Source organism: Chinchilla lanigera, unplaced genomic scaffold (assembly GCF_000276665.1).
Source record: "Chinchilla lanigera isolate Chin_1 unplaced genomic scaffold, ChiLan1.0 scaffold00073, whole genome shotgun sequence".
Classification (NCBI taxonomy): Eukaryota; Metazoa; Chordata; class Mammalia; order Rodentia; family Chinchillidae; genus Chinchilla; species Chinchilla lanigera.
The window spans coordinates 3,971,459-3,985,412 of NW_004955474.1; the positions used below are offsets into that span (position 1 = coordinate 3,971,459).

Sequence of the window (13,954 nt, forward strand, 5' to 3'; positions counted from 1 at the left end):
GTACCTTATAAGTAACTGCTCTCGTCTACTCACAGCTGTTTCCAGTGCCGACTCTTGTTTAACTGTCTACCGCCTTCAATTGAAAGTTGGCAAAAAAGTACAGAGCCTGTCTGGAAAAAACTGTTTGGATATAAACCATTCCTTTCAAAGCAGTGGTAGCTATATTTAAGTTTTCTTGTAGATGGGAATATAAACTCTTCCTGTAGCTAATTTTCTTCCTTCTTCTTCCCTTCAGACTTAGTCAGTATCCTCCTCTCACATATATTGAAGAAAGAAACAGAAGTGGAAAAAAAAAGTCCTACGATGAAATATACCTTAAATAATGTAGTACTTGAGCATTTAGAAAAAAAAATCCAGACACATACAAAGAAGAACTAAAAACCATAGAAATTTCGTTAGGACCTTAAACATGATCTAGTCCAATACCCTCCTTGTAGATAAAGAAACTGAAGCCCAGAGAAAATATGATCTGCACAGGGTCATTCACATAGCTCAAGAGTGCCACAGTTACAAGGTCACACTTTCCAGAACTCGCAAGCCAGTGTTCTTTCACCGCACTGGGAGACCCGAGAGGAAATGCTTTATCTCTCCTCTGTATACATGGATAGCTCTTAAATGCCTTGGTGGAGGACTTGGTAACACAATTAGCATGTGAGAACTCGCTCTCCCTCTGGTTTAAAAGCCTTAACATTACAAGTTTCCCTGTCATGGCTACTCTTTGGCATGCTTAGGAAAAAATCTTTTCCTTTGTTGGGTGCTCAGAATATTTTTTATTCATGATTAGGGAATTATCATTTTCCAGGGATGTGGCCATCCGTAAGTCTCTACAGAGGAATATTTCAGTATGCATGGTGATGGGGCAGGGGTTAGATTAAGTCTTTGATAGTTCTACCCCACGCCAGCAAACTGTCACATGGCTCTTGAACTAGATCTCACCACAAATTCCAACTTTCAACTTGTAAGACATGTTTTTGATCATACATAAAAATTTATTATTATGGTTTATCTTATCTTTTTATTAATACATGTTGGCAGTACATGCAGTCTACAGTCATATTGGGGAGTGGGTGCATGTATATAATACAACTTGGTTCTTCTTTTTTCTTTTTTATTCTTTTTTTTTTCTTTCCCTAGGAATTGAACTCACAACCTTGTGCTTGCCAGGCAGGCGCTGTGCCGCTGAGCTAAATCTCCAGCCGGGTTCTTCTTTTCTCAATGCCCTTCTCCCCTGCCACGTCTTTCCCTCCTCCTCTAAATCCCCTTTTCCCATTTTTTGTTGATGTTGTGAAACTTATCTCATGTTTATGACATAATATTTATATCCACTGAGATTATTAGGTTCCTGTATGGTACATGCCATATTTATTCTATTTATTTTTCCTTTCCTTCCCCTTCTCCCCTCATCCAAGTTCTCCTGGACTCTTTATTGTTATTATTATTATTATTTGTGCTGCCAGAGATCAAATTCAGGGCCTTAAGCATGCTAGGCAAGCCCTCTACCACTGAGCTATATCCTCAGACCCTGTTTTTATTATTATCAATTAAATATTTTATTACATAAAACAGAGAAGCAGCATCATTTTTCTTTGGTGTCTTTTATATAGCACTCTTATATGCAGAGAAATTATTTTCTTCTAACTGAAAGAATGATGTCCTTCTAATTTTTTTCTCTTTCTGAAATGTATTTATCAATTAATTAACAGATGTTTCTAGAACATTCATAAAACCTATCTCATCCTTCCCATGTAGGATAGAATAAATGACAAGTCATATCTTCTTTAGAAAAGTGTATAATCTTCAAAGAAAATTGAAGAATTTTGATTTGGAGTACGATCAGTTTTTCTATGAGTGTTTTTGTATTCGTTCTTATGTTTCACACATGGGCCCTAAAGTGTCTGCCATACCATTGTCTGAGCTGCCCCATCTCATACCACTGCCCAGGTCAGAGACATCAAATATAAAGTGGCCCAGATTGAAACCACTCTGGTCATAGTCACCTTTCATTTGTTCTGGCTCCTTAAATGTTAAAGCACAATGCACTTTACAGCCTGAAATGCACAGACATAGCAGAGAATGCTCAGACACCTCAAGACCGTCTTCAGCTGTTGGTCCCTCTTTACCACACCCTGGTTTTGGTACTTCTCATCTACCCACAGATCTCTGGCCGAAAATAATGCATTTATGACCAAAGAATTATAACAGCATAAAACTTCAGAGAACAATTAAATTGCTTGGCATGTATTTTTCAACATGATGAGGAATAAATGAGAATGGTATGAATTATCCAATCCTGAAAAATAAGGCTCTGGGATCCAGAACATAAATGGTGACAAAGAAATCTTGGTAAACTGTACTTTGTGCTCTTAGAAACAGTGGTATGGTGATCTTCTGCTTTCACTGCAGTTAATTATGTCTCACCAAGCTTTATGCAATGGTAAATGGCACTGATTACACAGTGATATAAATATAGTGAGTCTGGCACGCATATCCCTTGTCCTCACTAATGCTCTACATCTTTTTATTTTGTAAGCTTTACTCTGGATGGTGACTACTTCTTACTCTGGATGGTGACCATTCATTCTTTGGTCTGTTAGAAGGAACAGGAAAGCAACAGGAGTAAAATACTGAGAGACAACAAGAAACCAGCACAGGGAGTCAAGGTGATGCAGAGAGGGAAGGAGGACAGGTGTGAGGAGAAGTCACACTCACAGAAGGCACTTAGAGCAGGAGTGGGCTGACCTCAGACACTACATAGATTATATATGCGGCATTCAAGAACCAAAGTCTCTCAAAATAGGGCAAGCAAGGGGTGAACTAGCAATTTTGGTGACCATTGCAAGCAACAGGAAACTGGCCATCAGACTTTCTTTGTAATTCGTGGTATGGTTTATCCCTAACCATTGGGAGAGGGACCTGTGCTGTCAATACGTGAATTCAGCACAATCCAAAATAGCACAACATTTCACAATCATTTGAAAAAATTTTTGTGCCTCTATATTTAGGTCCCCTGGTCATGCTCCAGGTTGCCCTACTCTGGGAGTGCTCTGTATTTCAGAATCCTGGGGTCATTTGGAGGGATGCGTGGCATGATGCCATTTCAGGGATGGGTGAGGTACCCTCAGCCGAGGTGAACGTCAGGGCAAGCTATATTAATCGAGGCAAACGTCTGGGATTGTCTCGCTCCTGATCCACCCCTCTCATCTTTCAGGGTTACAGTAACACTAGAAGAAGGCATGTACTAAGAAGGTTGTGGGAGCTCTCTGGCGACAGCAATGCAAGGTAGCGACTGTACAAACAGCCCTTGGGTTGCAATATAATCTTCTATGCTTGGGAGAAGATGCCTCGCACGAGTGCATCCAGCAGTTCTGAAACAATACATGTAACGGTTCCCACCGCAAGCATCACCTCCCTTAAACCGATCCAGGCGCAGACTTGCTTTGCTGTCCCTCTGGCCACAGCCCGTTCTTGCAACGCCCTGATTTATCCTCCCCTCCCATCCACCAGCGACTTTCATCTTTCCCATCTCTCATGCCTCACACCAGCCACCGGTTTCCTATTATCCCTTCATTCATTCCGGGAGTGTCCTGTTGCTCTCAGTGGAAATCTACACACAATCCATGGTCTCCAAGGTCCTGCATGACTTAGATCTATTTAATTTTTCCAAACCTGATGCTTCAGTGGTTTCACAACCATTCCTCCACCATGATTTCACACCCATTCCTCCACCATGATTTCACACAAATATCTCCTTTTCACATGCCGAGAGCTACCTCCTCAGAAAAAAGATTTCCTGACCATGCCGGGCAACTATCCTCCTGCCCAGACACACCTTCTATCCCATCCCCTATCTTAGATTTTTCTTCACTGCATGACAGCTCTCTGTAATTATTTTCTGTGCTTACTCATTTGAGTAGTTGGTTGAAATATGTTCACTCTCTGTCTCTCTCTTCTGAAATACATTCAGAAATATACACCTAAAGATGCATGATCAGAAACATACAATTTAGATTTTTACAATCACATTAGTCTCCTTTTCAGAACAGGAGGTAGCATAAAACAAGCTTTTGATAAATATTTCATTTACAAAGTGATCATATTTTTTGTACAATCAACAAATGCTTATTATAGCTTTTTGAACATGGAAGCAAAAATTTACCTATTTCTACAATTGACACTGCACACTTTTCTGGGGGCTTAGCAGCTAGTACCCACAGGAAAGGAAGAAAGAGCCCCTGCTGGGCTTGGGGTAGTCCTATCTACAAGAGACTGTTAAGTCTAGAATTTTATTAACATCAAGGCCAGATAATCGATCCACCGCAGATATACCTTGTGCACCTAAGCAGACATGCTTACATTTGCTAGAAGCTCTTAGGAGCTTTCGACTTCTCCTTCATTTCCTGCGGTCCACAGTACATTCTCTCACTGAAACAGCAGATGTCCTAGAGCTAATTCTATCCTGTTCGGGTGCTTTCAAGATGCTGCCTTCACCTGCCAACTCTTCAGGAGCAAAAGCTAAATCCTTGCACTTGCAACACATGTTTTCTAAGTGGAAAGCGGGAGACCAGATGATTTTGGAGAGATGCACTTGCAGATCATTTAATCTCCCTTCTCCGCTTTGCTCCACACGGACACAGAGCTCTCCAGTGAGCTGTAAATTAGATTTCCTCTCCTGTCCCCTGTCCACTGCTTCCTAATTACCTGTTGCAGTGAGTCAGCTCTCTGGGTCCTGGGGTGCAGGCACGCTGTGAGATAATCGGGTCGGTTCAAAGCACTCCGCGTACAGTCAGATCAGAAAGTTGGTCGGGTGATGGCAAGACAGGGAGAGGGTGAGCTTTGTTAGGAAGAAAATGATTTTCCCCAGCAGCACAGAGGCCTTTCCTCCAGGGATCCCAGGGAGAAGATTCCTTCTCCCCGTGAGTCTTGCCTAGCGCCACTAAGAGGAAAATAACTGCTTGAAGTCATTAAAATAAGAAAGAACACTTTTCTTGTGTTATTGAGCATCCATCAATCTACACAAATGCCATTCATTTAGTTCAAAACTACACATATTTAGTGATTGTCTCTTACAGACAAAGCTTGTGCTAGATTATGAACTTTATATAGTTTTTCCTTATTGTCTCATCATTGATAATATTTCTTTATCCAGAATAAAAGTTCTTTCCCTGCATTTAATAAAGTTTATGTACCCCATCTAATGTACTCAACAGGTACAAAAAAAAAAAAAAAAAAAAAAAAAAAAAAAAAAAAGAAAAAAAAAAAAAAAAAAAAAGAAAGAAAGGAAAAGAAAGGACAAAGAAAAGGGGAAAAAAAGCAAAGAAATTGTACCTCAAAATCTGACCTTCTGGAGATTGGAAAAGTTTAGAGATTACTGGGGAGGTAATCATGCAATCATGGGGCTCCAGGGAAGTGTCAAAGCGGCATGGAATTAAGATTTCAAGTAACCAAAGAAGGAGATGAAATCAAAACGTAAAGTGAATTCAGAGGGAAGAGTAGATTAATGTTCCAGGGGGAGCACAGCACACACTTAGACCACTTTAGGTACTTTCCCAAGAGGTAGAATGTAGAACAAAAGATCAGGCTAAAAAGTAGAATATATAGCATGGAAAATGGGCAAAAAGACACGCTTAGGAGTTTGGTTTTTATCCTGAAGGCAATGGGTAGCTACTGAAGGATCTTAAACTGGAGGAACGATCCAGGGAGAGATTGTTTAAGGCTCTAGTTTCTCCATCCAACTAAGATACTGTGAAAAATGGAGCAGCAGTGAGGGAGAGAAAAGGAGGCAGAGAACAAGAGGCTGAGAGAGAGAGAAAGAGACAGAGACAGAGACAGAGACAGAAAGAGATATATAGAGAGAGAGACAGAGACACCACAAGTAGAAAGATGTGGGAAAGGTGAACTTGCTTCCAAAATCTCTATACATGAATAAATGAATAAATGAATGAATGAACTTGCTTCCAAAATCTCTATACATGAATACATGAATAACTTACTGGTAATTCCATTACCAGTAAGTAAGCCATTTTTCATAATTTGTCTCTACTTACAGATGAAGAAACAGAGGCTCACTTACTGAAAGAGAAATAGAATTTGACCTGATGTTCATCTGACTAACAAGTCTATATTCTTTTCTTTGCAGTGAATTACATGTCTCTTTACAGTAAAATTGCCTGTCGTAACATATTTTGGGGCACTTTCAAAAACTTGGGTGCTGGGTGATGAGACTTAAAGCTTTGGAATTTAATTTGGCAAAATTTTCAGAGATTCCATGAGCAGAACTGCTCAGTTTCCTAGGCATCAGCACACTCGGATATGAGTTCAGCACACAAACAACTGCATCTTCATAGCTTCTACAAAACCCCTGTGGAGCTGCCCTGCAAAAGCACAAATCCTTCATCAAATTCCTCTTGGTAATCTAATTATTTTTCAGACTGTAAAATTTACTCACACACCATGCTAGGACAGTCAATGGAGACCAGAAGCAAAGTGGACCTGGCAGATAGCCTAGTTCAATCAAGTCAGATACTGAGTTTCCAGGTGCATGGAGTGTGAAGGATAATTCAGTTTCAATGAATCTAGGAAAGCAAGAGATAAAACACTAAGAGTAGAAAATAGAAAGGGGCAGACAGCACAAACAGAAGAAAATGCTGAGATCCGCCGTACAACTGGAGTAGCCAAATTCCTTCTGTAGCACATTTTGCACTCACAGTGGGTGGGATAACATCTACTCTACTCTCCAGTCGGCCTTTGACTCTGAGGGTAAAGGAGGCACTCTCATTAGTTACAATGGGATTGCAGATAAAACCAGGACTCTTATGGCAGAGTTGGACATACATCACTCTATGTAGGAGGTGGCATCATTGCTGATCTTCAGATGGTGACAGTATCAAGAATAAGACCAGAGATTCAAAATAATTAGCTCCTATAGTGAAGGAACACAGTAAAATTAAAGTATTCTTATATAATTTGAACAAGGTGTTCAAAGCTCAGAGCAACTGAACTGTCTGTATCATGACATTAGCATATAGTACATTCAATAATTGTTACACTGTATTACCTTAGTATTACATTGCATCACTACATATAAAAATTGAATTATTACATTAATTAATAATCACTGTATTATGACATTAATTATCTTATTCCAATGGTTCATTTTATTTAAAAATCATGATGCTTCTTCATTACATGAATGGCACTGATAACAGGTGGAGATGGTGAATTTTATTTGTCAATATGACTGGGCTTGGGGATACTCCGATAGCTGGCAGAACATTGCTTCTGAGTGTGTCTGCAACAGTATTTCCAGAAGACATTAGCCTTGCATAGGTAGATTGGAGACAAAGAGAGCCTTCCCAGGGCAGCGGGAAGGAAGTTCAAGGCACTGGGACAGGAAGAGATCAGTGGTAAAGGCAGAGTAAATTCCCCTCTCTGCTGAGCTCTCCTGCACCATCCTCCCCAGCTCTCAGACATCGGTGCTTCCAGGACTTGTACTATGGGCTTGCCTTGCCTTCTGGCCTTTAGGCTTGGACCAGAACCACACCACTGACTTTCTGGAGTCTCCAGTTGGTAGACAGCAGGTCATGGGATTTCCCAGGCTCCGTAATAGTGGAACGAATCCTTCATGAAAAATCCCTTCTATAAATCTATATGTCTCTTATTAATTCTGTTTCTTTAGACTTGACTAACAGGTTATGGATATACAGGGTCTGGTCTCACCTATAAATAATGTATTTGCATGAACATCTTGGTTATAAAATATAAAGATCCTGGAATCAAGTGAATGGCCAAAAACTATTTTATTAAAAGAAAAAACACACAGACTTCATTCCTCCAAAGTGCTAATCATCCGTGAAGCAACAATAGCAAGCTCCAATTCAATCCAACCTCTCCTACCCCAGTGCAGTGCTGTTTTCTGAGGGGAGGGCATTCTTCCCCACAGCAAAGCTACTTCCTAGGGCCGAGGGAGGAGGAGGCCCAGGCCCAGAGATCAAACACTCCCAGGTACAGGTATGGCAGAAAGTAATTAGGCTTCCAACCTTGATTTAGTCAACAACAAGCTGTGTGACATCAGACAAAGCCTGGGAGTCTTCTGGGGCTGTTTTCTCCTTTCTACAGTAAAGGGATTTAGTAAGATTACCTGAAGGTTGGTTCAGATGTGAAATTCGACTATTCTTTGAGATAATTATGTCCCATATGTTTTAAATTTGCTTAAAGTTTATTTATGGTTGAAGATTGATAGGATAGCTGTTGTATCAGAAAGAAATGAAAACAGCCACTTATTGACAAAATGTCTCTAATGTTAACAATGAAAGTGATTTTTAAGACACGCAAGAATACAGACCATGGGAAAGATGGAGACATTTCATTTTTTAGAATGAAATAGGACTATTAGAATTTTCTTAGGGAAAAAGGTATGAGTTATAAAATCCAAGGAACATTGTGATTAGTACTAAGTTTGCATGGACTCCCTAGAGTCACTGAGAATCATGTTTTCCCAAGCGTATTAGAAAGCACAGGCCAGGGGGTATAGCTCAGCGGCACAGTGCCTGCCTGGCAAGCACAAGGTCCTGAGTTTGATTCCTGGTGCCAGAAAAATGGCAAAAAGCTTTTTCCCAGAAGTGCTTCCCTACACTGCCTGAATGTATATTTGTAAGACAGAATGCTGGAGATAGATAAAAGGAGCATCTCCTGGTCTGTGATCTTTGCCAACTTCTTGGACACACATGGATCTCAGAATGTCATAAAAGCAGGCTGCCACCACCACTGGTCTGGCTACCTTCAACCAGGTGGAAGAAAGTGGGCTTTCTTCTCATATTGTTTTGATTCCTTTTCAATATAGAAATGACGGATAGAAGGAAGTAAGTGTACAGTATAAAAATGTAAAGTTGCTACTCTCTTGATCAGTGGTTGCTAATATCATTTTTTGAAAAATTTTTAACTATTTGCAGCACTGGCAGTTGAGCCCATGACTTTCTCATTGAGTTACATCTCCAGTCTTTTAAAAAAATTATTTAAGACTTGGTCTCACTAAATTACTAAGTTGCCCAGGCTGGGCTTAAATTAGCAATCCTCCTGCCTCAGCATCCCAAAGTGCTGATATTATAGGTGTGGGCCAGCACACTAGGTTTACCGTTCCTACAGATTAACCACTGTCAAGTTTGCTGTGTACTCATCCAGGTATCTCTCTTTATTTATCCATCTATGCGACTGATATAAAACCTCCAAATGGTCTAGGGCAAATATCGTAACTCCCAACCTGTTGGATGTCAGATACGCCTAGTTCGTCTTCCCCAAAATCAAAGAATGAATTGTAAGGAACAGTGGAGGTTAAAAGTAGGAAATATTATTGAGGGGGAGAGAGAGAGAGCTCCTGAGGGGCAGAAGGGGTTCTCAGTGGGTTGCCAGTGACCCCACTACACAGAGGAAGTTGTATAGAGCAATAATTACAAGGTGAGTACAATGTGGGACAAAACTATGATCAACCAATAAGATTATAAGGATAGCTGCTTAGGTGGTACTGGTCCAGTGGGGAAGCAAGTCACATACCAAGTGTACATGGAAAAACAAAGAAATTCTCAGGAAGAGATGGGTCCAGGGGTCTTGGTCACCACTGAGGTGACTGATGTATATATAGACTTTATTGGACCAGGTATTACCACTTGTTTTATCCCCTGGGGAGGCATGTAGGCCTGGTCATTCCACGTTTGCCTTGAGGCCTGGCCTCCAACAGATGTGCCTCCAGCCAGAGTTGTGAAGTGTTTTCATCTTCTGCAATGGCCATCTTGAAGGCCTATCCCTGTCTAACTGCCTGTAATACTTCTCCCTAACTTAGCTGTCTAATCTCAGTGTATCTCTATTTGCATATGCAATACACGCACACACACACACACACACACACACACACACACACACACAGGTATATCAAGAAATGCGTTTTTGAAAAAGAAACATTATCTTTCTTGACCCCAATTTTTGGCACGGTTATTAATTTGTTGACCTCTCATGGCAAGCAAGCTAGCAAAATACTGAACGTGTCTTCCATCATAAAGTCCCTCCTCCACCTTGACTCACTGAACTTGTCCGTACAGTTTATCAGATGGCTGAGCACAGCTAGGGCAAGGATATCCCTCTCGGAGTCAAGGTGCTCCAGGAGATGAGTCGTGAATGATCGTTGACAGACCTGACTAGCCGAGGATCTCATCGATGACCCTAATCTCTTCAATGGGGGAGGAGGTTCCAGGTGAATGGACTTCCCCCATATCCATTACCCTTTTGATCAAGTGCTCAGCAATTACTCCCTTGAATGTTTCTGAATCACTGTTTCTTTTGGCAAGAATGTGTCTGTGTCGCACCTAAGTATTATATTTTTTATCATAACTAAGTGGCTGCTCAGCAGCACAAGTCTGATGGGAGCATGCCTCCCCTCTTTCGTCGTAAATTGGGTCCCGCCATGCCTTCCTCATCATCTTAATCAACACTTTATATGGACTTTTAATCCTAGTGTCATTACTGACTTTAAGGTAACTGAGATTAAGAGGTGTTAATCTGCTTTAAGTCAGTTTAATGCTCAGGATCAGCAGATTAGTATTCAGGGTAGAGAAACGTTTCCTTTCCTACACCTGTAATCTCACTTCTAGTTGGGTCTTTCTACTTGTCTTGATTTTCACTTATTTGTTACATTTATAAAGTCTTCTTTTGGTTTTCAATCTGCCTTCTCAACCCAGAAGCATTTTCTCTGCCATTTTATTCCTCTGTCTGGGAGCTTTTGTCTGCTGAATGGATGGTGTCCGCAAATCCTTACATCACAAATGGTGCTGGGTGATAGCAGGGCCTTTGGGTTTCTGCATTGGTTTCATCAAACCCTAGATTTCTCTCCACCTCTCTTTTCTATGCCGTTCTCCTTTGTGTTCACCTTCCCTTCTTTAAGTTATTGTGTTCATCGGTGCTACAGAGTGTTTACAGCTTGTCAGATCACTTCACTTCTCCTTGCTCCTTGTGAGTGCAGCAGCGGCATCTACACGGATCATTTCCTCAGAGGTACAGACACCAGGGCCACCTTGGTACCCTTCCTCCCACCTTGTGAGAATCCGGATCATCTTTACCTCAGCACTGAGCAGATTCCTCAGCAGACAAGAACATTTCTTTGTCTGCACACTCAGAACATCTCAACTTCAAATCTAGAGCTGTTTTTTCCTCAGTGGCTAGTTCCAAGAACCAAGTTATAAACAAAATGTAATAATGTCAGCCTTATAAGCGTGCACTGTATGCCCCAGTTCACACATCAGAGGATCAGACCAAAACAGGGATAGCAGAGTTTAAGTCCAATAGTGTCATAGTTGGTGAGAGCCTGCCTCTCTCTCTCAACCACCACGTTTGACACGTGTTAATATCAGCTAGAAACAGAGACCACCACTTTACCTGAAGTAAGCCTCTGAAAGGTGACAACATTTTTTCTTTTTTCTTCAATAACTTGCCTTTTGTGGCAATCCATGTGACAAAGAACAGGTAACATTCTTCTCACTTTCTAGGTACTGAGCTTATTTTTGTTGTTTTGTTCTTGTTTCTGGCATGTTCTGCTCAAGTGACCAGGGATTTTGGTGTTCAAACCAACAGGCTTGCTTCCCTTCCTCAGGAATTCCAAAAGCAATGCGGGAGTCTTAGAGATGATGCCTTCTCATGTGAATGTGTGAGGAGGAGTGTGTGTGTGTGTGTGTGTGTGTGCGCGCGCGCGCATTTGTGTGATCACATATCACATCCATAAGAAACTGTGCATATAGAAGGGATATATTCATAAGATGAACAGTTGGAAATAGTACAATCGAGAAATATTTAAGTCTGTTAAAAACCAAAACATTAGCTACTTGGAAGGCTGAGGCAGGAAAATCATAAGTTTGAGTGTAGTCTGGGCAACTTAGACCTTATCTACAGGTTAGTAACATAAAAAGCGCTGAGGATATAGCTCAGTGCTGTAGTGTTTACCTACCATGAGTGATACTTTGGATTCAGTGCCCAATCTGCAAATGAACAACAACCCCAGAACAACAAAAACAAAACAAAACAAAAAACTAGAAACAAGACAAAACCCAACACATTAAAATACTGCCTAAAGACCTGAGCTAGTAAAGAAAACCATACTGTTTATATTTTGTTAAGCCTTAAAATGATGAGAAAGCTTCTGCTGACTTTGAGAAGTAGAGAAAAGCAGGTGGACCCCATGTCATGCACGACATCAGGATTCAGCCTCCAGCACTTGTCACACAGGGAATTTTGCATTTTCTTCTCTCTTTGCTCTCACTCCAGGAGATTTTCCCTGAGTGTCACATGCCACGCGGCATTGTGTTCACTGTCTTCCATCTCTGAGGACCAAGGGGACATTCTGCTGATAGATAAGGGGCCACACTGGTGTCTCACATGTGCAGACGTCTGGAGATCTTCTTACAGTGCAGATTCTGATGATGGCGTTGGAGTGTAGATCTGAGAATTTGAATCTGAACCACTGACATGTTCCCAGGTGCTGTTGGTGCTCAAGGGGCTACAGTTCTGAGAAGCAGAAATCTGACACAGCTGACCTAAAGAAACAGCTCACCTTTGAGGATCTAGAATTTCCATGCAGTCTGAGCAAGGACTTCTTTTAGTGAATTAACAGCAACTCAGACCTTGATGCAAGTACAGAGAATTCCAAAATCTTCAAATATTTCTATTACTGTATCTTTATCCTTTGTGTCTATTCTCTCATTCTAGGTGCCCATGTCCCTCTCCACTTTCTTCTCTGTATAAAGCATGTTTAAATCATAATATTTAGGATGAGGAAATAGGACAACATCTTGATGACTATTCTCCCCAGGGTTTTAAGTATTTTGATTTTGCATTATCTTGCTGACACAACTGGAGGCTGGAAACAAATTGTGAAGTATGAGAACTCTGGCTCAAAAGTAGAGTGCAGCGGGTAAATATTTTTAATGTTCACACACAGTAATTTGTAAGAGTGGAAATAAAGTACTTCCATGCTTATAAAAAAGAAACCCACAACTTTATACCTCTGAGTGTAAAACTGTGCTCTTGGTTTTTCATTACCAAAGAACTTACAGAATGTCAGATTCCATGTTTTAAAAAAAGTGGCTATGACTGCCTTAGAAAAAGAAATCATTTCTCATGGGAAAGGGTGATGTCTGTATTGAAGCTTAGAATTAGACTTTATTTCTGTTTTCATGAGAAGAACCCACATTTAATTTTACTATCTATCCCAACTGCCTCTCTACTTATTTTGTTTCTTTGGTCTCTCTGAAGCTACAGATGAGTAGTATTTTAATTAATTATATTATTTTTTAATATACCAGAAGTTGACTAATAAATAGTTATATATGCTCACAGCTCTTTATGTAAGCTATTTTGTTCTTGGAGACCTAAAGGAATATATATATAAGCACTTTCATGCCTGAGAATTCTTCCATGCCTCCCCCAAAATGCTCAGAACACACTCTAGTGTAACTTACCATCCTCTCTTTCCTGGTGCTTATTTGCTAAATATTAGCTGTTCAATCTGAATCCACTTAATGTTCTGTGCTTAGCTCACTAGTCAGTCATAACAAAGACTTATACTTACTACATGAGCCAATTCACACATCATAAATGGCATTGTTCTCCAATCCAGCTCACTGACTTATTAAAAACCACAGTTTTAAGCAATAACCCACCTTCATAAACTCTTTTTTCTCTAGAATCCAAAGAGTAGTTCACTTAAGAATTGGCTTTTATTTAAAAAATAACTTTTAGGATTTAAATATAGGTTTCATTTAATTAAGGGCTTTTTCTCCCATGTGAAGTCATTCATTAGAAAGCTAAATAAAAGTTCCACTTTTACTGAATGGAAGCAGAAGGAGACAAACTTCTGAAAGATGATTGGCCACATAGAACAGCAGCCAAAATCTCTGGTGTGGGGACCTCCTGAGACAGA

General features: G+C 40.5%; 1 protein-coding gene across 3 annotated transcripts in view; it reads right to left on the minus strand.

Annotated features, from left to right (window-relative positions):
* The window catches only part of Arhgap24 (Rho GTPase activating protein 24), a 438,515-nt gene that overhangs the window by 185,195 nt on the left and 239,366 nt on the right, over nt 1-13,954 (minus strand). The window contains exon 1 of one of the 3 annotated variants that reach the window (XM_013502767.1): nt 34-490. The exons of 1 other annotated variant lie outside the window; for it this stretch is intronic. The gene's annotated coding sequence lies outside the window, so the exon portion shown is untranslated. Of the gene's footprint in view, nt 1-4; nt 491-13,954 lie in introns of those variants that run through there. One more of the 3 variants, XM_005401369.2, reaches the window with a different exon arrangement.